The sequence below is a fragment of the Bubalus bubalis genome, chromosome 1 (assembly GCF_019923935.1).
Source record: "Bubalus bubalis isolate 160015118507 breed Murrah chromosome 1, NDDB_SH_1, whole genome shotgun sequence".
Lineage (NCBI taxonomy): Eukaryota > Metazoa > Chordata > Mammalia > Artiodactyla > Bovidae > Bubalus > Bubalus bubalis.
This window is the reverse complement of record NC_059157.1, coordinates 104,218,677-104,240,645: the sequence shown is the minus strand read 5'-3', so window position 1 is coordinate 104,240,645 and position 21,969 is coordinate 104,218,677. Positions and strand designations below refer to the sequence as shown.

At 41.0% G+C, this 21,969-nt stretch overlaps 1 protein-coding gene across 1 annotated transcript in view; it reads left to right on the top strand.

Moving 5' to 3' along the window:
* The first annotated feature begins 12,848 nt into the window (after positions 1-12,848).
* Positions 12,849-21,969, top strand: part of DRD3 (dopamine receptor D3) — a 57,453-nt gene continuing 48,332 nt past the window's right edge. The window contains exon 1 of the mRNA XM_025284342.2: positions 12,849-13,206. The gene's annotated coding sequence lies outside the window, so the exon portion shown is untranslated. The remainder of the gene's footprint in view (positions 13,207-21,969) is intronic.

The window sequence follows — 21,969 nt, the reverse complement described above, 5'->3', positions numbered from 1 at the left end:
GCAAATACCTACACACAACGGACTATTACTCAGCCAGAAAAGAGAATGAAATGAAGTCATTTGCAGCTATATGTATGGACCTAAATGTTATCATACTAAGTGCAGTAAGTCAGAAAGCAAAAGATAAATACCATGTCACTTATAGTGAAATCTAAAATATAACACAAATGAATTTATCTATGAGACAGAAACAGACTCATAGGTATAGAAAATAGACTTGTGGTTGCCAAGGGATGCAGGGGGTGGGAGAAATGACGGGATGGCAGGGGAGAGATGGATTGGGAGTTTGGGACTAGCAGATGCAAAGTACTGTATATAGAATGGATAAACCATAAGGTTCTACTGTATGGCACAGGGAACAATATGCAATATCCTGTAATAAGCCATAATGGAAAAGAACATAAAGTCACTTGACGTCTTACTGTCTCTTACTGCCAGTCTTGGTTATTACACAAGTAATGAAGACTGCTATGGAGCTCTTTGCTTAGTGAGCTTATAATTGAGGTATTTTCATAATGCTACACATTTTATTGACTATGTGATCACAGATATTTAAGCTCACCTCATTTCAGTGTTCACACTTTTGCTAGGGTTTGTCACCATCCTTGGATGTGTCTGGTGACCCAGCACAATGTCACCTGACACCCTTTAACTAGACCAGGACATACTGCTAACTAGGCCAGGACATACTGGCCTTTATTTTACAGAGGATTCTGAGAGTATCTCCCAGTTACTGCAAATAATGACAAAAGCACCACAAAAGGACTATGCGCAATAACATTCTCCCTCTAGTATTCAGGGAGTCATCCTCCAGAGGAGGGTTCCTGTTATTTAGGAGCAGATTCATAAGCTCCTTTATCGCCCCCCTTCCTCACCCACACTTCTTCCCTTCCTCCCTGCCCCCCATAAGGACTAAGGCACTTGACAAGCCTCTGGCTCAGCCTCAAGTGGTTTCTTTTGAAAGAAAATCACTGATGAGTAGATTACAGCTGATTGGAGATACCTGCCTGAGGGAATTTCCTAAGAACTGAGCGCAGACAAGCCTCCCCCAAGTCTTAGGAAAGTTGTTACTTCTTCATTGTGGATGACTACATGAAGCAGATTTTGCTCTGAACATTAGTGATAAATGACTTGAAAGCAAGAGGAGACTTTCTTTTACTCAAGTGATTTCAAAAGGAAAAAAAAAATTCTTTACAATACACTCCAAGACTAAGTCTGTCTTTCCAGTGGAAGGAAGAAACATAGGAAGTGACTTTTCTGAAATAAGACAGCATGCCTCCCTTCAAAGGAACAGAGAAAACCAGGTAGTATGTCCACGTTCACGGAAAACTGATGACACGGTTTTATAAGATCAGAAATTTTGGCATTCTCAACAGGTCTGTAGAGATGTGAAGGGCAGAAAGAATAATGAATTCAGGATTCAGAGGAGACCTGGCAGGGAGTGTTTTCTGAAACACAGCTAGGTGTAAAACTATCAGTTAGATGGAAACAAAAAGAGGAAACTGAGTCTAACACACTGACTTGGAGATGGATAAAAGTCACATTGGTTGTGTCATTTGGGGATATCATTTAGGATATACTATCTCAGTCACTTGGATGAACAGGGAAAGAAGCTTCTTGTTCCTCCTCACCCCCTCCACATTGCACCAAGCCATATAGGTTCTTACATGCAGTAAGGATGCTCTGTGTCAGCAGGGCTGGAGAGAGAGAGAAGTCCAGTGTAGGCCCAGTTAACTTGGGAACCCCTCTGAGAGGTAGGCAGCAGGAGCCTTCCAGGTGGAGAAGCAGCTCTTCTTCAGTGAGGTCTGCCGCTGCCTCTGACGGCACATGTAAGCATTAACTGTCTGCTACCCTCTTCATGTCCCTTCTCATTCCAAGTATTCTAGAGCTGGCTGCTGCAAGAACTCCAGCACAGTGCTTCTCCAACTCTATGTTAAGAAAGTTCGGGGTTTTTCAGGGTTTCTTTTAAATTTCCAACCCATACCTTGAACTGGTGAAATGAAGAAAAAAAAAGGCTAAAATTTAAGTATTAAGTTTAACAAAGATAAAATTATTTTGTCAAATTGTTACAAAGGTTTCTGAATGCTTACTCTCAATTTCTGTATCTATCTCGTCTCAGACTAGTAAAGTTCACCAAGTGGCCCCACTTGGTAAACCACACTTTGAGCCCTAGAGCATGTTCTTTTGACAGTTAGAATAGACAGACATTAAAATGTCATTAGACAACCCTAGGTTAGAACTGGAACATCAGCTAATATCTGTCATAAAATAGTCACCCAGGAGAGGTGAGAGCCATATGAGACACTGAAGGAAAGCTTAATCTCTAGTAGAAAACTATGTTGAAACAGAGAAAGAAATGATGAACAGGTGAAATAGATATGCAGGAGCATGGACAAAGAAATATATAGACATTGATGACCTGCTTCAAAAATAAAAAAAAGTTTAATCAAGATACTGAAAGATTGAATATACAATCAGACTGTGGGCCTAGAAGCAAACTTTGGACTCTGGTAGGTGAAACAAATTCTCCTTCATCACATCCCAGCTCAAATCCAACTCCCATTAACTGAAGCACCTAAATCAATTTCCAGCTTCTCTGGAAAGTCTTCCAATTCCACTCAAAGGCTGCGCTTTCTCTCTTCCTCACACATAGCTCTGTCTGAAAGGTTTGTTTCAGCCAGACCGTATATAAAAACAGAACTTTTTTTATATATGGAACTTGCCCACAAGTTCCATATATAAGAAACAGGCAGCAACCTGCCCACAAAATCAACAAGTTATTTACAATAAATAACCCCAGAAGACAGTTGGCTCTAAGTTAGACTTGTAGGAAGCCAGACTGCCATCTCTGGAAATAATCGAAGCTAAACAATAACTTAAATAACATTCAGTCAGAAACAGACAGGACTTGATTAATAACTGACAGATTCCCTAATTTTTGTCCCTTCTTCATCTCAGAATCAACCAGGAGTCAGACATGCATCTCTAACTAATCACACAGGATGCCCTGCTTCCCGGTAGCCCACTTATTGCTTCCCCAGGACAACAGCCACCAATCAGGGCATTCCAGGAGCCTTCCATTTCTTCACTATAAACCTGCCTGCTGGGTCTCAGCCTAACTTAGAGTCTCTACCAAAATGCAAATGTCAGTGGCTGACTCCCTTGCCATAGCACGCTCTGAACAGTCTTTGGTTTTCTCATTTAGTTGGTCTTCATTTATTTCCACAAAATGTTTACTTTTGTTTGGAGACCTCAGGGCTGTTCATAATGGATGACAGAGTTTCCATAAGCATTGCATAGAAATCTGCACATTCTTAATAATGAAGTCTAATTCTATTACTATCTTGGCAACTCCATTTCCCTCACACCCATATCCAATCTATAAGAAAGTCCTGTCAAGCCTGTTTCTAAAATGTAACCCAAATGGATTCACTACTCCCCTATCCCCAGTCCCACCACCGGAGTCCAAGAGACCAACCATGTGCTTTGGATCGCCACAGTGGCCTCTTCACTGCTCACCGCTTCCTCTCTCGCTCATAAAGCAGCCAGAGAGATCTGCAAATCCAGTACATCATTTCTCCTCTGCTTAAGCCTTCAAATGGCTTCTATCCCACTCAGAATAAAATTCAAACTCCTCTAACATATGGCATACTCCCTCTCCGGCCTCACCTTGTTCCACCCCTCCTGTCATCCACTGCACTCCAGTTACACCGGCCTCCTCAAATGTGCCAGACGTGCACCCATCTCAGGGCCTCTGCGCCAGCTGTTCCCTCTGCAAGGAATACTCTTCTCCTTGACCTCAGCATGGCTGGCTGCTTTCTGTTTAGATCTGAGCTTAGCAATCACCTTTTCAGAGAAGCAAAGAAAACACCGGCTCTACCATAGTCACCCAGCCACTGTCACATCACCTGATTCTACCTCTCTGTATAATGCTCACCATTACCTGAGACTTTGCTTTGTTAGCCTGTTTGATTCTCTGTTTCCCTCTATCAGAGCAGGAATCTATCTGTCATGATTATCCACTGTATCCCCAAGCCTAAAACGGGCCTAGAAGCAAACTGATGCTCAGTAAGTATTTGTTGAACAAATAAATGAAGGAATTAAAAATTAAACTGCCTGAGACTTTGGACTCTGGTAGGTGAAACAAATTCTCCTTCATCACATCCCAGCTCAAATCCAACTCCCATTAACTGAAGCACCCAAATCAATTTCCAGCTTCTCTGGAAAGTCTTCCAATTCCACTCAAAGGCTGCGCTTTCTCTCTTCCTCACACATAGCTCTGTCTGAAAGGTTCGTTTGAATTTGATCACATCCACCTTGAAGCCTGCTGCCTAGTCCTGTTAAACTCTTCGCTTGCTTCTTTTTTCAGAATTACTTGTTTATTTATTCATTATTTTGGCTGCCCTGGGTCTTTGTTGCTGGGTGCAGTTTTCTCTGCTTTCAGAGAGTGGGGCTTACTGTCCAGTTCTAACGTGCAGGCTTCTCTTGTTGTGGAGCACAGGCTTTAGGTCCATGGACTTCAGTAGCTGTGGCGCACAGGCTTAGTTGCCCTGTGGCATGTGCGATCTTCCTGATCCAGGGATCGAACCCTGTTCATTGGTAGGTGGATTCTTAACCACTGGACCACCAAGGAAGTCCCTTCCCTGCTTCTTACTGTAGCACATGAGCAAGTCCTACTCACCAAACACCCACTGCACTCCATAAAACAGTGCAGTGAACATAGTGAAAACTCAGTAACTAGCTGTTGAATAAATTTTCTTCAATGCATATCAGGTAAAATTAGGATAACATAAGGCTAAGTTGTAAAGGACAGAACCAATGATGAATGAGGTCAAAGCAGAGATCTCAGAGCACTTCCTCAAATCCACATGGATTCCTTCTTGGGTGATGGCCTGTGTTACCCATTGCCTGTTCACTGGTTTGTTCTGTGCAAAGTTATCTCATCTCTTTTCCTAAGATGCATTCTGTGCTCCAAAGGCAATACCATGCATGGCTTGCTGCTACTGCTAAGTCGCTTCAGTCGTGTCCAACTCTGTGCAACCGCAGAGACGGCAGCCCACCAGGCTCCCCTGTCCCTGGGATTCTCCAGGCAAGAACACTGGAGTGGGTTGCCATTGCCTTCTCCAATGCATGAAAGTGAAAAGTGAAAAGTGAAAGTGAAGTTGCTCAGTCGTGTCCAACTCCTAGCGACCCCATGGACTGCAGCCTACCAGGCTCCTCCATCCATGGGATTTTCCAGGCAGGAGTACTGGAGTGGGGTGCCATTGCCTTCTTCGATGCATGGCTTAGGATAACATTATTAAAGACAGGCTTATACGCCCAGTGGGCAGCCAGCCAGAAATTGCAGCTTGAATGACATTTTTTTTTTTTTTTTTTGCTTGGCAAAGAAAGCATTGCTTCACCACCCTGGAGCTCAAACACCAGTTCACCCAGTTGGTGAAGGCTTCTTGCTATTTTATTGAAATTATATTCCTGAAAACTCATATAGTGGTTGCTCCCTTAGAGTCTGGTTTGTAATACCACTCTTTCTGAAGTATGTAAAAGAGCTAAAATAATGTTTTAGGAGTGAATTTTCAAAAAAGATCAGCAATTCCACAGGTTACTCCGGCTTTTTTTCCCATCTGCTGTGACAGCAGGTGTGATTTCACAAGCCCACTCCCATCAATCATCCTCCCCAACCTGTCTCTGGTGCCTGACAAGGTGTTTATGTGCATAACATGGAAACCATCACTAGATCCTGCGAACGAGTAAGGCTGCCTTTCACAATCCTCTAAAGGAAGACTTCCATGGAAACCCCGGCGCTGGGTTCAGGTGGGTGATTTACTGAATCTCCACAGTGTCACCTCCTTCCAGGAGTTGCAAACTCAAAACCCTTCAGGGGCAAGTGGGTACTATGAAATTCAGAACCATCCTAGTATAAGACAACAGAGTGGAGAAAAAAGTGGCCAAAATGCATAGTGCGTGCTCCATCTTAAAAAAAAAAAAAAAATTGCATTCACTTTACAGAAAAATGTGCTGGCTAAACTCAATTTTAATGTGGCCAGGCATGATGTGGCCACCAGTTTTCAATCTCTATGCTTCTATTAAGTCAGTATCCTAGCCTGAGGCCCAAGCACAGATGCTTTCCATAGAATTTGAGAATTCATAAAATTATGGACAATGGAAACTGGAAATTATCTTAGAATTTATTTATTTCAACTTCATCTTTTCAAGTAAGGGAACTGAAACCCAAAGGTTGATAAACCAATCAAAGTGTACATAGCAAGCATGTAGCAGTGTCAAGATAAAACTCTAGTCTCCAACTCCAAGTCTGATGATTTTTCAGCTACTTGCCATCACTTTTCCTATGTGTTAGTGACAACCTTAGGCTTCATGTTGGTATGCTTAAAATGAATATTACTTTAAAGCTATTATAACATTAATAACAGTAAAAGATTTCACTTTAAAGCTATAACAACAGTAATATTAATAACAGTGATAGTAACATCTGAATAGTAAAAGTTCAGATGACAGAGGCTGGATTAAAATGTTATCACATCCCTAGTGGCTCAGATGGTAAAAAATCTGCCTGCAATGTGGGACACCTGGGTTCAGTCCCTGGGTTGGGAAGATCCTCTGGAGAAGGGAATGGCAACCCACTCCAGTATTCTTGCCTGGAGAATCCCATCGACAGAGAAGCCTGGTGGGATACAGTCCATGGGGGTCACAAAGTGTCGGATACAACTGAACAATGAACACTTTGGCTAATTTTGTCATTTAAGATAACAATAATGTTTAAGATGTGTTTCACAGTTATTTCACATGCTAAACAATGACTACAAAATTAAAATTTCAACTGTGCAAAAGTATGTGTGCATGTGGACAAAGACAAGAATGAAATTTGCAAAATGGAATTAGAGTAGCATGATGATACCATCATTCTTTTAAAAAAAGCATTTTAATGTGTAGTGATATTCCTCATGGTGTTTTAGATTATTCTCTTTAACGTGAGAATTCACTTTAATCTCAAGGGTAGTCATTTACCACTTCCTATCTTCTTCCTTATTAGCAAAACCTCATATTTTGTTCAGCTATCTAGGCTTTTCCCTTGTGCCTAGGGAGAATGTCCTAATAAATCTGTCAATGGCAATGTTTCCATTCCCTTTGCTACTGATTGGCTGAAGCACGGACATATGATATAAATCTGGAAAGTGACACACAAAAATAATTTGGTGTAGAACTACTTGGAATGGGTTTCCTCATCTTAGTAACAGGTCTCTTTCTCCACTTCTGGATGTTGTTTGAGAATATGAACACCTCTAGCTGCTGCAGCCATTTTGTGACCATGAGGCAAGCCAGACTAAGACCTATACCTATATACTGGGGCTCGCAGAGCAAAAAGATAGAAATGACCCCTAAAGAGTTAGTGTAAAGTCACCTACCTCTGTACATATTTTCTTGTAGTAATCAACTCCTTATCATTTAATTCAGTGGAAAAGGAAGTTTCCTGTTGTCTTCCAAAGCCCCAGCCAAAATAATAAGTTTAATTCTCTCCTTTGTATTTTGGGTAGTGTAGTGGGATGCCTTTGTGGAGAGCGGAGCATAGCTTATGTTTTCTTCTCCTTTCCTCTTGCTAAGGCATAGGCGGCATGACTACATTCAAATTCTCTGGTGCCTCATTTCAGGGGTGTGATCAAGAAGGATAGAAGCACAATTCTTGTGCCTGAGCTATCAGTTATGGTTCTACTAAGCACCCCAATATGACCAGAACCTGATGACCATCAGCACTTTAATATGACATCTTTAAACCATAAGAGAGTTGAAACCAATGTGAGAGAGAAACCCTCTCTTAAGAGAAAATAAGATAGAAAAGAGGAGGAAATGAGCATTTCTAGGATAGGCATGCCACCCAATAAATCTGAAATTTTAAAACTCCCCCAAGAGTTCTAGTGACACCAAATATCCTTGTTTGGATGCTTGTATTTGTCCTATTTCAAACCAGCTAGTTTGCAATAATCTGTCATATTTCTTTACTCTGAGAGTGACTGTATTTCAATCACAGAACTGCAGTAGGATATCTGGACATCAATGACAAGTTTGCACAGGGGCTGTGGAGGGGACAAAAGCTACCACTGAATGCAAGATTATTGTTATTAACATACAAAGTTCTACAAGTCCTGTCTGCTGGGGAGAACTGAACTTTGGAGGATTAGAAAATGTAACCCACAGAGAACGAACTGCAGATACACTTTATACATGCTGAGAATCTTGAAAAATCAGATATGAAGATAAAGGAGCTCCTTTGTGCTCTAGGGCAGGGATCAAACTATTATAAAGGCACTTACCCAAGAAAGGCATGGTGTGTGAACACTCAAACCTCAATTTATGATAATAATAATAGTTTATTTCTAATGTGAGAGAACATTTTCTCCTGGGAAATTCTAAAGGGTTTAAAACAATTTTTACAAAATAAACATATATTTTTCATAGGCATTTTCAAAAAAAAAAAAAGCACAACCTATCCTATAATAGAATGTTATCAACTATGAAAAAGTTAAGGAACATCTATTAATCCTCCATCTTATTCCCCACAATGCCCTTCACCTCTTAATGTAAAACAGTTGAAAGATGCCGCACCCAGTGTAGAGCTTCTAGGCCCCTTCTGCTTTCTTAGGTATCTCTCCTTCTGTCATAACATTTCTCCTCCATCTCCTGCATCTCTACCCCCTACATACAGCCTCCTAATTTCCAGGAGAGTGGTTAAAAACAAATGGAAAATAAATAATAAACTCTTCCTGTTGTATCTGTAACTTTTAGCAGGCTTGTTCTTTACATTAGTGCTTCTCAGACTTTAATGAATAACCTAAGAATCTTGTTGATTCTAGATTCAGCAAGTCTGGGGTGGTACCCAAGATTCTCCATTTCTAACAACTTCCAAAGTAAAGTTACCATTGCTTCTCCTGGTCCATGGCCCATACTTTGAGTAACACAGTTTTATAAAATCAGTTACATAAACAGCAGCTGAGACTCAAAAAAACCCCACTCTAAATAATTAAATGGCAATTGCTTCAGAATGTGATGGGATTTGATAGAATTTGAAATGTGCTGTTCTGAACACTAAATATGACAAGTGCTATAAAGACTGAACTCAATGTATTACCTATTGCCATATAATAAAATTATTGGCTTAAAACAGTATCAAACATTTATAGTGCTCATGAACCTGAAATTTGGGCAGAGCTTTGCAGAGATAGCTTGTCTCTGTTGTACATGGCATCTACTGGACCGCTCAACTGGAGATCAGAATAACCACTTACAAAATGACTTACTCTTAGGGTTGACAAGTTGATGCTAGATTCCAGCTGGAAGCTCAGCCAGGGTTGTGGGGCAACTGTCTTTGGGTTGCCATTTCCTTCTCCAGATCTTCCTGACCCAGGGATCAAACTCACATCTTCTGCATTGGCAAGTGGACCCTTTACCACTGAGCCACCAGGGAAGCCCTCTTAGGAAGATACAATCTGCCATACTAATCAACCCAAATTCCTTTTTAAATAAATGATAAGTTAAGATAAGATAAATTTTTCTAATTCTATTCCATCCCCATTCCCATTTATATGTAATTTGGGGAAGAAGAAAAGAAATCAAATATTGGGGAAAATGAGAAAAAGGTTAAAGAATGAAAGATTATCTGATGGAGATAGGAAAAAAACAGGAAGAAAATAGATAGAAAAGTGAAGACAGAAATATAAAAAGTAAGTAAGATGCAAGCAGGCAAACTTGTCCTTGCATGCAAAAACAAAGGAAAATATCACTTATTTACTTCCTACTCTTACTCTACTACCTGTAAAACAGTGGAATGGGTACTAATCTGATTGGCTGGGAAGCTTATATTGTAACTTGCTGCCATTCTCTGATAGGAAGGAAGAAAGACTGGAGCGCAGTACTAAACAATAATAAATTAATTGAACTATTTTTCTCTTTTGCACACTTATGACAGTAGCAGAGTGAATTCAAACATAAAATCCAGGGCTTTCTCATTAATGGCAAGACCACTACATCATTGGTGAGGCATGGGGGCAGGGATTGGGACGATGCGACCATACTATCTGGACCACTTACTACGTTTGCCAGAGTACCTTTGCACTCTGCAACTGGAAGTCTGATTCCAATGAAAAACATGCCAAAGGGCTATCCTTTGATGGTATTTATGCAATTTAAGATCATCATGACAATCAAATCTACCAGTTCACGTGAAAAATCCTAGTTACCTTGACCTTGACACAGAGAAACAAAATGTTCCTCTGTTTACACAGAGCCCTGAAAATTGACTCCCCACATTGCCTCATTTGGTCTCCACAGTGTCATGCTGAGTGTGAGCTCTGTGGCAGCTTAAAGTGATGTCAGAAAGTCATGTTGCACTCAGTGGTTGGTGCTGAAGGCAAGATTCCTGTAGAGAAACCAAAGAGTTGCCACCCTGGAGCCAAATTTCAAAGACTTGAAAGGAGTATTTCTACCACAAAATTCACACCAATTCCCTTTCAAACAAAACTCCTGAACATGCCCATGTATCAGAAACCTGCCACCTTTTAACTCTTGCTCTAAATCTCCCAGTTCAGGTTCAAAAGATAAAGACTTCCTTGATGAAGCACTGTTGACTGGTACATGAGCTGTTCCAGTTATGCTATTGAGATGGGTTCCTGGAAGGAAAATGAGAATGATCTATATTTTTCTTGATTTCTGCCCAAGCATGTCTGTTCTGTAGGCGTCCTGGAGTCCTTCCCAGAAGGCAAATCTCAAAATCTTCAATGCCAATCATGAATAAGAGTTTCACTTACTTAAAAGAATGAAACTTGTTCAGTGTTGTATGAATGGAAAGTACCAGATAAAAGGAGCAATTGCTGACTGTCACCTACACTGAAGTTCCGACAAAAAGGACCCCTTCATTCATCCTCCCCTGCCCATTCCCCAAGGCAGTCAGGGAATCTACTAGAGAGAAAGTTGAGTCAAGACTGAGTTGACTGCTTAGATGTGTGACTTTGGGCATGTCAGTTAATTTCTCTATCTGCTGCATTATCAGGCAGATTCTTTACCATGGAGCTACCTAGGAAGTCCTTGGATGGCTTCAACAGCATAAATTAATTTTCCCATAATTCTGGAGGCTAGAAATCCAAGATCAACTTGTTGGCAGGTCTGGCCTCTCCTAAAGACTCTTCTTGGCTTGCGGCGGCTACCTTCACGCTGTGTCTTCATGTGGCCTTTTCTCTGTGTCTCACTAGTGTATCTCCCTCTTCTTATAAGAACACCCATCAGATTGGATTAGACACCCTATAATGGCCTCATTTTTACCTAATCACCTCCTTAAAGATCTTATTTTCAAATAGACTCACATTACGAGATTATGAACTTGAGAAGGATACAATTCAATCCACAACAGTCTCTGTAAAAATGGGCATCATGAGGATTTATGTAAGATACAGATGGGAACATGAATTAGAGAATGCATTATAAATGATGTCACCATAATATTGTATCATTGAATATCATCATTTTTGTCATCATAATTATCATTCTGTATGACAATTTGGGGGAAGATCCCCTGGAAGAGGGCATGGCACCCTACTCCATTCTCACCTGGAGAATCCCATGGATAGAGGAGCCTGGTGGGCTACAGTACATAGCATCACAGAGTTGAACACGACTGAAGTGAATTAGTATGCATGCACACATGACATATGTCAGTCTGAGAAATCTAAATTTTCCACCTTTGAGACAACTGTAGCATAGCAGTTAAGAGAATATGCTCCAGAAATAGTTGATGGCAAGATCCAGATTCTGGCTCTACTGCATGCTAGCTGTGTGATCTTCAGAAATTCTCTAAGTCTCAATTTCCCTATTTATAAATTAGGGATGGAAAAACATTACCTACCTTTTAGAGTTGTTGAAGGGATTAAAAGAGAGATAGCATTAAAATGACTGGCTACTAGTATGTGCTCAATAAATGATGGATGCTGTTAATAGCCATACTTAGACCTTGCTGCTGCTGCCTTTCTTAGCCACCAGAGATCTCTATCATAGTCAAACTAGGACGAGCTTCCCCATGACAGTCCACACTGCAGCTGCCAAACATATCCACTGCCAGTGGAGAGGGTAGTGAAACAGTTCCCACCCTTTCTGAAGGAAGGAAAAGAAATCAAAAACAAGAAAGTAGGGAATAGTTAGGATTCCATGGTTAAACAGTATATGAATGGGTGACCAAGAATTAAGATTGTCTAAATTTTAGCACTGCTTCAGAAACTGACTTTCACTGACTGTCCTTCATTGCATCTCCCTTTAATCAGTTCTAAATTTTTTTTTTTAATTACTCACATATACCTCAGAGGAGCCATAAGAATGAACTGGCCAATGTTATTGTAAAGTTCTCTGAAAACAAGTAGTGTCACTAAATAAACATTTAAAATTTCTCATAGTATTAAGCTTATTTCATCTTTATCACCAGTTACATGCTTCGGTTTTGCTTCCTCTGTAATATATTTCCTTTAACCTTCTTTTCCAAGACCGGCTTACACCTCCAAGTTCAATTATTCTGTCAGTTGTGTTTTAAATTGTACTGATTTCTATTAACCACTTGTGGTATCAATTTGTTGATCTGCTCATTCTTCTGAACCAATCGTCTTTACACCCACCAAAAGCTGGAATGACAATTAAACTGAGAAATGTGAGAATTATTCAAGAGAAATTAAAGCCATAGAAGTAAAGACAGTGGGAAACTGAGATTCAAAAGAGCGTTGAGGGAAAATACACATGTACTAAAAAGCATAGCACGAAGCACATAGAGGCACAGAGGGGAAAGAGAAAAGCAAGGTAGAAAACGGATTCTGCTTCTGCTTGCTACTCTTCTCTTTCAGCACCAAGGACAGAGCTCCTGAAGGGCTGACCCAAGCGACACTCAGTTCAGGGTCCCTCCCAAATCCTCTAGAGAAAATGATGCATTCGAAAGCAGTCATGAAACATGCAGTAAGGTCTAATAGGGACGCTGGAAGAGCAGCACACAAATGATTTCACCTTAGAGGCAAAAATGGGTGATTTTATTTCTGTTCATTTCCACAGTTTCTGTGTCCTGAGAATGGCAAAGTTTGCTTTGCTTGGGCATGTCTGCTGTTCGTAAATGGTTATAGGAGCTGAAGTGCTAAACCCCACAGCCTCCAGAAATCAGAAGAAATTTTCAGGGTAAGTAATTTTATTTCATTTCTAATTTAATACACAGTGTTTTCCTAAGAGGTTATTTAAGCAGCTTGGGGTTCTGTGGTTCTCTGAGACAATACATTACAACTCTGTACCCTCTCTTAAAAACCTGAACCCCTGAGGAAACTGTTTTCATTTTCTCCTCATTTTTTGGACAGTAGAAATGTATTTTCTTTCTCGTTTTTTCCCCAAAATTAGATCTTCATGGGCTCTAGAAACTATATCAAGGCAGAATTTTAAAATGAAAAATAAAAAGCTGTTACTATTCCTGAGATTTGTATGGAAGTTGATTATTTTCCTCTTAAGGGTTTTACTTAATTGAAAGGGTCTGTTATTTTAAACTCCCCAATTCAGCACCCTGGTAATCCAGAGCTGAGGGTTTGGAGAGGCACTGTTTTCAATGGTCTATTTTAAGTTAGGCTGCTTCCAAGTCAGAATCCAATTATTCCCAACAGAGATATGCAGTACTTGAGATGATGATTGTGTATATTTTCTTTAATGATGGCAGACGATTTTGAGGATATTGTTGTTTAATTGTGGGACTTTCATTACTTACAGTAGCTTATTGGGTCAATGGAAGTTGTTGCAATTAGGCACTTGTTCCAGTTCATGCCTTCAGTTTAATCAAATACTATCAAAATAAATGCACAAATAATAATGCAGCAATAGCAAAGTGAAACTTTGAATCTAGACACGTTCTGCATCCTGCTTGAATTTTATAGGTGAAGCCATTTGCTTACTGACACTAAAAGGTCAGTAAAATGCCTGTCCTTAGGTAAGAGTGAAGAATTGCTGCTTGATACAGCACTGGATTTCTTGTAACCAAAGAGAAGCAGATACAGTATGAGAAAGATTCTTACTCAGACACTGTTTATTTATAGTTGAACATTTTCAAGGGTCTGCTTGGCCAGCGGTGTGCAGAGGTGTTGAGCAGAGTAAATACTGACAGCATCAAAATGCATACCTGATATTAATGAATCTACACAGAAGGCTGCTTATTATGGAATGTGAATTAAAACAAATACCAAGTAGATTTTACCCAATACTAAATTCAATTTCTAATACGTTGAAGTTGCCATCAATCAATATTTGCTTGTTGATTGACTAATCCATTGAGTTCCCCATTTTACCTCTGACTAGAATGGTAGGATATTCAGATACCAGAATTTGTGATGGAAAGTGGGGATGCTCTGCTTTAATGGGCGAGTTTAATGAAGAAAAAACTACATTACCTTAGCTACTGGATCTCAGTAACCAGGTATGATTTTCCTCTGTATATTTGCTAACAACGTAAATGTGCCCAAATATATAAGTAAGCTATGGATTTCAATTCACTTATGAATCTTCAGTAGGAAAATAAATTAGACACAATTTTCAAGAATAAAAAGTGCCATAGAAATGCTAAAGACTATCTCTAATAATAATGACAATGTAACTCCCACTGTTTCTATGTGCGGTGTGCACCTGCATTGACTTCTCTGAGCTTGGTCAGGTCATGTGCACAAGATACTCTGAAAGAGCGAGGTGTTAAAATTAGCCCCCATTTCTGGCTTGTCTCTCTCACCTGAATAATGGGGACGTTAAGAACATGGGGATCTGGAAACAGACAGCTCTTGGGTTGAATCAGCTCCATAATTACTGGTGTATGACCTCAGTGACATCCTTAACCTTTCTGTTACTTTCTTTCTTCATCTGCAAAAATGGGGATAATAATAGCACCTATTTCTTTCATCAAGTTGTTATGAGGTTTAAATAAAATAATGCTTATAAATGAATTAATTAGTTATAATTATTAATTTTTTCAGGCAATATAGCAAGTCTGAATTGAATTCCCAAGCCAGAAAAGCCTTGAAGACTAGAGATCAGGATGTAACTGAGTGAAAGTTCAGAGCTGGCAAAAGACAGGGATCTGTGACACAAGGAATTGGTCTTGCAACCCTGTTGTCACCTGGAAATGATTGCCCGTAGTGACTTCCACCCCCAGCATGAAAGAAAGTGAAGTGAAGTCGCTCAGTCGTGTCCGGCTTTTTGCGACCGCATGGATGGTAGCCTACCAGGCTCTTCCATCCATGGGATTTTCTAGGCAAGAGTACTGGAGTGGGGTGCCATTGCCTTCTCCAGGAGATCTTCCCCACCCAGGGATTGAAGCCGGGTCTCCCGCATTATAGAGAGACGCTTTCCTGTCTGAGCCACCAGGGAAGTCAGCATAGACACATTAAATAAGTCACAAATTTTGGATTTAGGAAGACCCAAGATTACAGTTGGGCTCAACTCAGACCCCTATATTGTGCAATCCTGGGAAAGTTACTGAAATTCTGTCTCAGTTTCTTAATCTGTAAAAAGAAGATATCAATATCCACCTTCAGGGTTACTATAAATATTAAAATGAGGTGGTATCTGTAAAGTACTAGTGCCTAGTACAGAGGAGCAGCCAGAAGTGGTAGAGACTCTTATCTTCAGAAGGAGGTTGAGAACTCAAGGTGTTTTGGTTTTTGTTGTGCTTTGCTTAACTCCACATCCTCAAAGAAAGAAAACAAATAATTAAAACCCTAAAAATCTTAATGAGTAACTTCCTAACAAACTCAAATGGGAGTCTGGTATGGAACCAGGAGCCCAAACAAGGCAACATACAAATATTCCAGGCAGAGTGTGGTTCCACACTGAGGGACAGAATATCATCAAAGCAGAATGCATGTCATAGCTCATGGGGGCCTGACCACACTATGCCCCTCTGGTTTTTAAAGTGGATTAGACACTCACTCAAAGAAATGCTGTATAATCATAAGGGATTTGATTTAGGTCATACCTGAATGGTCTAGTGGTTTTCCCTACTTTCTTCAATTTAAGTCTGAATTTGGCAATAAGGAGTTCATGATCTGAGCCACAGTCAGTTCCCAGTCTTGTTTTTGCTGACTGTATAGAGCTTCTCCATCTTTGGCTGCAAAGAATATAATCAATCTGATTTTGGTGTTGACCATCTGGTGATGTCCATGTGTAGAGTCTTCTCTTGTGTTGTTGGAAGAGGGTGTTTGCTATGACCAGTGCATTCTCTTGGCAAAACTCTATTAGCCTTTGCCCTGCTTCATTCTGTATTCCAAGGCAAATTTCCCTGTTACTCCAGGTGTTTCTTGACTTCCTACTTTTGCATTCCAGTCCCCTATAATGAAAAGGACATCTTTTTTGGGTGTTGGTTCTAAAAGGCCTTGTAGGTCTTCATAGAACCGTTCACCTTCAGCTTCTTCAGCATTACTGGTTGGGGCATAGACTTGGATTACTCTAATATTGAATGGTTTGCCTTAGAAACGAACAGAGATCATTCTGTCATTTTTGAGATTGCATCCAAGTACTGTATTTCTGACTCTTTTGTTGACTGTGATGACTACTCCAAGGGATTCCTGCCCACAGTAGTAGATATAATGGTCATCTGAGTTAAATTCACCCATTCCAGTCCATTTTAGTTCGCTGATTCCTAGAATGTAGACGTTCACTCTTGCCATCTTCTGTTTGACAACTTCCAATTTGCCTCGATTCATGGACCTAACATTCCAGGTTCCTATGCAATATTGCTCTTTACAGCATCAGACTATTGGTTATTCAGGTGTGACCTAAATCAAATCCCTTATGATTATACAGTGGAAGTGAGAAATAGATTTAAGGGACTAGATCTGATAGACAGACTGCCTGATGAACTATGGATGGAGGTTCATGACATTGTACAAGAGACAGGGATCAAGACCATCCCCATGGAAAAGAAATGCAAAAAACAAAATGGCTGTCTGAGGTGGCCTTACAAATAGCTGTGAAAAGATGAGAAGCGAAAAGCAAAGGAGAAAAGGAAAGATACAAGCATCTGAATGCAGAGTTCCAAAGAATAGCAAGAAGAGATAAGAAAGCCTTCCTCAGCGATCAATGCAAAGAAATAGAGGAAAACAACAGAATGGGAAAGACTGGAGATCTCTTCAAGAAAATTAGAGACACCAAGGGAACATTTCATGCAAAGATGGGCTTGATAAAGGACAGAAATGGTATGGACCTTTCAGAAGCAGAAGATATTAAGAAGAGGTAGCAAGAATACACAGAAGAACTATACAAAAAAGATCTTCACAACCAAGATAATCATGATGGTGTGAACACTCACCTAGAGCCAGACATCCTGGAATCTAAAGTCAAGTGGGCCTTAGGAAGCATCACTACGAACAAAGCTAGTGGAAGTGATGGAATTCCAGTTGAACTATTTCAAATCCTGAAAGAAGATGCTGTGAAAGTGCTGCACTCAATATGCCAGCAAATTTGGAAAACTCAGCAGGGGCCATAGGACTGGAAAAGGTCAGTTTTCATTCCAATCCTAAAGAAAGGCAATGCCAAAGAATGTTCAAACTACCACACAATTGCACTCATCTCACACGCTAGTAAAGTAATGCTTAAAATTCTCCAAGCCAGGCTTCAGCAATACGTGAACCATGAACTTCCAGATGTTCGAGCTGGTTTTAGAAAAGGCAGAGGAACCAGAGATCAAATTGCCAACATTCGCTGGATCATGAAAAAAAGCAAGAGAGTTCCAGAAAAACATCTATTTCTGCCTTATTGACTATGCCAAAGCCTTTGACTGTGTGGATCACAAGAAACTGTGGAAAATTCTTCAAGGGATGGGAATACCAGACCACCTGACCTGCCTCTTGAGAAATTTGTATGCAGGTCAGGAAGCAACAGTTAGAACTGGACATGGAACAACAGACGGGTTCCAAATAGGAAAAGGAGTACGTCCAGGCTGTATATTGTCACCCTGCTTATTGAACTTATATGCAGAGTACATCATGAGAAATGCTGGGCTGGAAGAAGCACAAACTGGAATCAAGATTGCCGGGAGAAATATCAATAACCTCAGATATGCAGATGACACCACCCTTATAGCAGAAAGTGAGAGGAACTAAAAAGCCTCTTGATGAAAATGAAAGTAGAGGGTGAAAAAGTTGGCTTAAAGCTCAACATTCAGAAAATGAAGATCATGGCATCTGGTCCCATCACTTCATGGGAAATAGATGGGGAAACAGTGGAAACAGTGTCAGACTTTATGTTTTTGGGCTCCTAAATCACTGCAGATGGTGACTGCAGCCATGAAATTAAAAGACGCTGACTCCTTGGAAGGAAAGTTATGACCAACCTAGACAGCATATTAAAAAGCAGAGACATTACTTTGCCAACAAAGGTCTGTCTAGTCAAGGCTATGGTTTTTCCAGTAGTCATGTATAGATGTGAGAGTTGGACTGTAAAGAAAGCTGAGCACCAAAGAATTGATGCTTTTAAACTGGTGTTGAAGAAGACTCTTGAGAGTCCTTTGGACTGCAAGGAGATCCAACCAGTCCATTCTAAAGGAGATCAGTCCTGGGTGTTCTTTGGAAGGAATGATGCTAAAGCTGAAACTCCAGTACTTTGGCCACGTCATGCGAAGAGTTGACTCATTGGAAAAGACTCTGATGCTGGGAGGGATTGGGGGCAGGAGAAGAAGGGGATGACAGAGGATGAGATGGCTGGATGGCATCACTGACTCGATGGACGTGAGTTTGAGTGAACTCTGGGAGTTGGTGATGGACAGGGAGGCCTGGTGTGCTGCAGTCCATGGGGTCACAAAGAGTCAGACACGACTGAGCGACTGAACTGAACTGAACAAAGAGATGCTACCATAAACTCTAAATACTGTGTAAGGAATTGAGAGACTCATTAAAATTTGTAAGTAGTGTGATATGTAATGATTCTTGAAAGACTAAGACCAGCAATAATCTTTTAGTCCTTGCCTTCTCCACTTTCTCACCTCCATCCACTCTTAACTAACACCCTTCACTGAGGTCAGCAGTAATCTCCTAATTTCCACGTCCATTAGACACTCTGCAATTGTAGTTTATTTGACTCTTTCACTTATTCCCACCTGCCCTTAAACAATAAAAGCTACAATATTTTAAGTGAAATGTGCCAGACATGATGTTAGAGCCATGATTCTCAATGGGGAGAGCAATTTTGCCCCACTTGGGACAGTGACAATGTCAGAGAGTTGTTTCACTATCACATCTGGAGGGAGGGCCATGTTACTGGCATCTAGTGGGTAGATGTCAGGGATGTTGCTAAAAATCCTACAATATAGAAATAGTACCCTCACCCCAACAAAGAATTTTCCAGCCCCAGTTGTCAATAGTGCCAAGACTTTGCATATATAATTTTATTTGATCTTTACAATAACCCTATAGAGTGGGTATGATTGTCCTCATTTTGCTGATGAGGAAATCAGGCTATTGTTATGAATTTCTTAGAGAGTTGAGGAATTGATGCTTTTGATCTGTGGTGTTGGAGAAGACTCTTGAGTGTCCCTTGGACTGCAAGGAGATCCAACCAGTCCATCGTAAAGGAAATCAGTCCTGAATATTCATTGGAAAGACTGATGCTGAAACTGAAACTTTGGCCACCTGATGCGAAGAACTCATTCATTTGAAAAGACCCTGATGCTGGGAAAGATTGAAGGCAGGAGGAGAAGAGGACGACAGAGGATGAGATGGTTGGATGGTCTCACCGACTCAATGAACATGAGTTTGAGTAAACTCTGGGAGTTGGCCATGGACAGGGAGGCCTGGCGTGCTGCAGTCCATGGGGTTGCAAAGAGTCAGACACAACTGAGTGACTGAACTGACTGACTTAGAGAGGGACTTTTTCCCCAGCTGGGCTGGGTCTTCATTGCTGTGTGTGGGTTTTCTCTAGTTGCAGCAAGAGGGAGCTAGTATTGCAGTGACTTCTCTTGTTGCAGAGCATGGGCTCTAGCGTGTGCAGGCTTCAGTATTGCAGCATACAGCTTCTAGAGTATGGGCTCAGTAGTTGTGGCACTCAGGCTTAGTTGCCCTATAGTATGTGGAATCTTCCCTGATCAGGGATTGAATCCTTGTTCCCTACATTGACAAGCAAATTCCCAACCAGTGGACCACCAGGGAAGTCCACTTAGAGACTGAATATTAAGTTCACAAATTCTCTAGACTCTTTACTTCTCCTACAGGCGATCAATATACTTGATAGCGTATCTATCAAAAGAAGAAAGAAAAGAGAAAACCCAGCCCTGTTCTGTGTTATATAAGCAGTGCTGGTTTAAAAAAAAAAAAAATCCTAAATAAAATCTAAGGAGGGAGGAAGTTGAAACAATTAGCTGAGAAATAGGGAGTAACCTAGCATCTCAGTCATTTTCTGCTTTCATCTCCCACACCCACAACCCATCAGGAACTGCCTGAGCAACCAAGGCTTACCCCACAGCTATGCTAAAGAATATAAGACTAGAGATAGTGTAATGCAAAAAGTAATTAAGTCAGAAATTGCAATGGTGATTCCAACATCAGGCTCAGAATTGATTTTCAGAGTCAAGGGTTTCCCTTCATATAATTAGTCACCGACACTCAGCTGTGCTATTTTTAAGTGGCTGCCAAACCTCAGCAAAGAGGTCCAGCACAATGGTAACAAGTATCCCAAGGCTTTATGCTTCCCTTCCATCCAGAAGATGAGGTAAAGGCCAAGACATCACTACCCAACTGCAGACCCCAGGAAAATGTGATTCCTGGCCACTGATTTCCAGCATGGCCCAGCTGCAGAAGCAAAAACGTTCCAGGCCTGAGCCTGTCTCAAAGGTGAAAATATCCTTGAACAATCAGAAAGCTTTGTATTTTTCCAAAAGCTCTTGGCAGTAACAGTGCTATCTCCGGGGTAGCGGCTGCCCTTCTCCGAATAATGAGAAAATTATAATTATTATCAAAAATTATTATTATGCTTTAAAATATATTTAGTGCAAACAGTGTGCCAAGATAAAGAACGTTGTTTTTTTTTTTTTTTTTAACAATCCTCTGAGTTCATTCCAAACCGCTCGCCCCTTACAATTAATTATTTGTTCACTTTAACACTTTCACATTCCAGGCTGAAACATTCAAAATGAGATAGAAAATGACAGCCAGGAATAAGCCAATCTCCAAATCAAAGGACAGCTGCAGTTAGCAGAATTGAGAGCAAATGCTGGCCACCAAGCCGGGGCCTGGAGCAAGAATTCCCATGGGGGCCCATATACTCCATGTCGACATAGTTTAGTTATAACTAACAAACAGTATGGAAGGAACTGTTTACTCCTCCTGCCTTAATAAAGGTACCTTTTCAAAAATCTGGAAGGCCAGGTTTGAATCTAGGATTCCTGGGCCTTAAGAGTGCCATGCAAAATGGGAGAAGGCAGGAGAAACTACCCCACTCCCCATCCTGTCCCAGGGGTTCTGTCTTCTCTCCCCATCTCAGTCTACCTCCAAGCTATTCATCCAAACTCCCCCAAACAGCTACCCCGGGAGCCCATGGGTCCCAAACATATGCCGCAGTCTTCCTTCAGGGTGACAAATCCAAAATGAGGCCTCTGCTGCCCTAGAAATAGGGTCCAAGCAGTCTGGGCAGAGAATCCTGTGATCTTGATACCAAGAGTATGGTCTAGAGGGCCTCCCTGGTGGTCCAGTGGTAAAGCATCCTCCTGCCAATGCAGGAGACACGGGTTCAATCTCTGGTCTGGGAAGATCCCACATACCACGAGGCAATAAAGCCCGTGCACCAAAACTATCAGGCCTGTGCTCTAGAGCTCGGGAGAGGCAACTACTGAAGCCCACGTGCCCTACAGCCCATTCTCCACAACGAGAGAAGCCACTGTGACGAGAAGCCTGCACACCACAACTACAGAGTAGTCCGTGCTTGCCACAA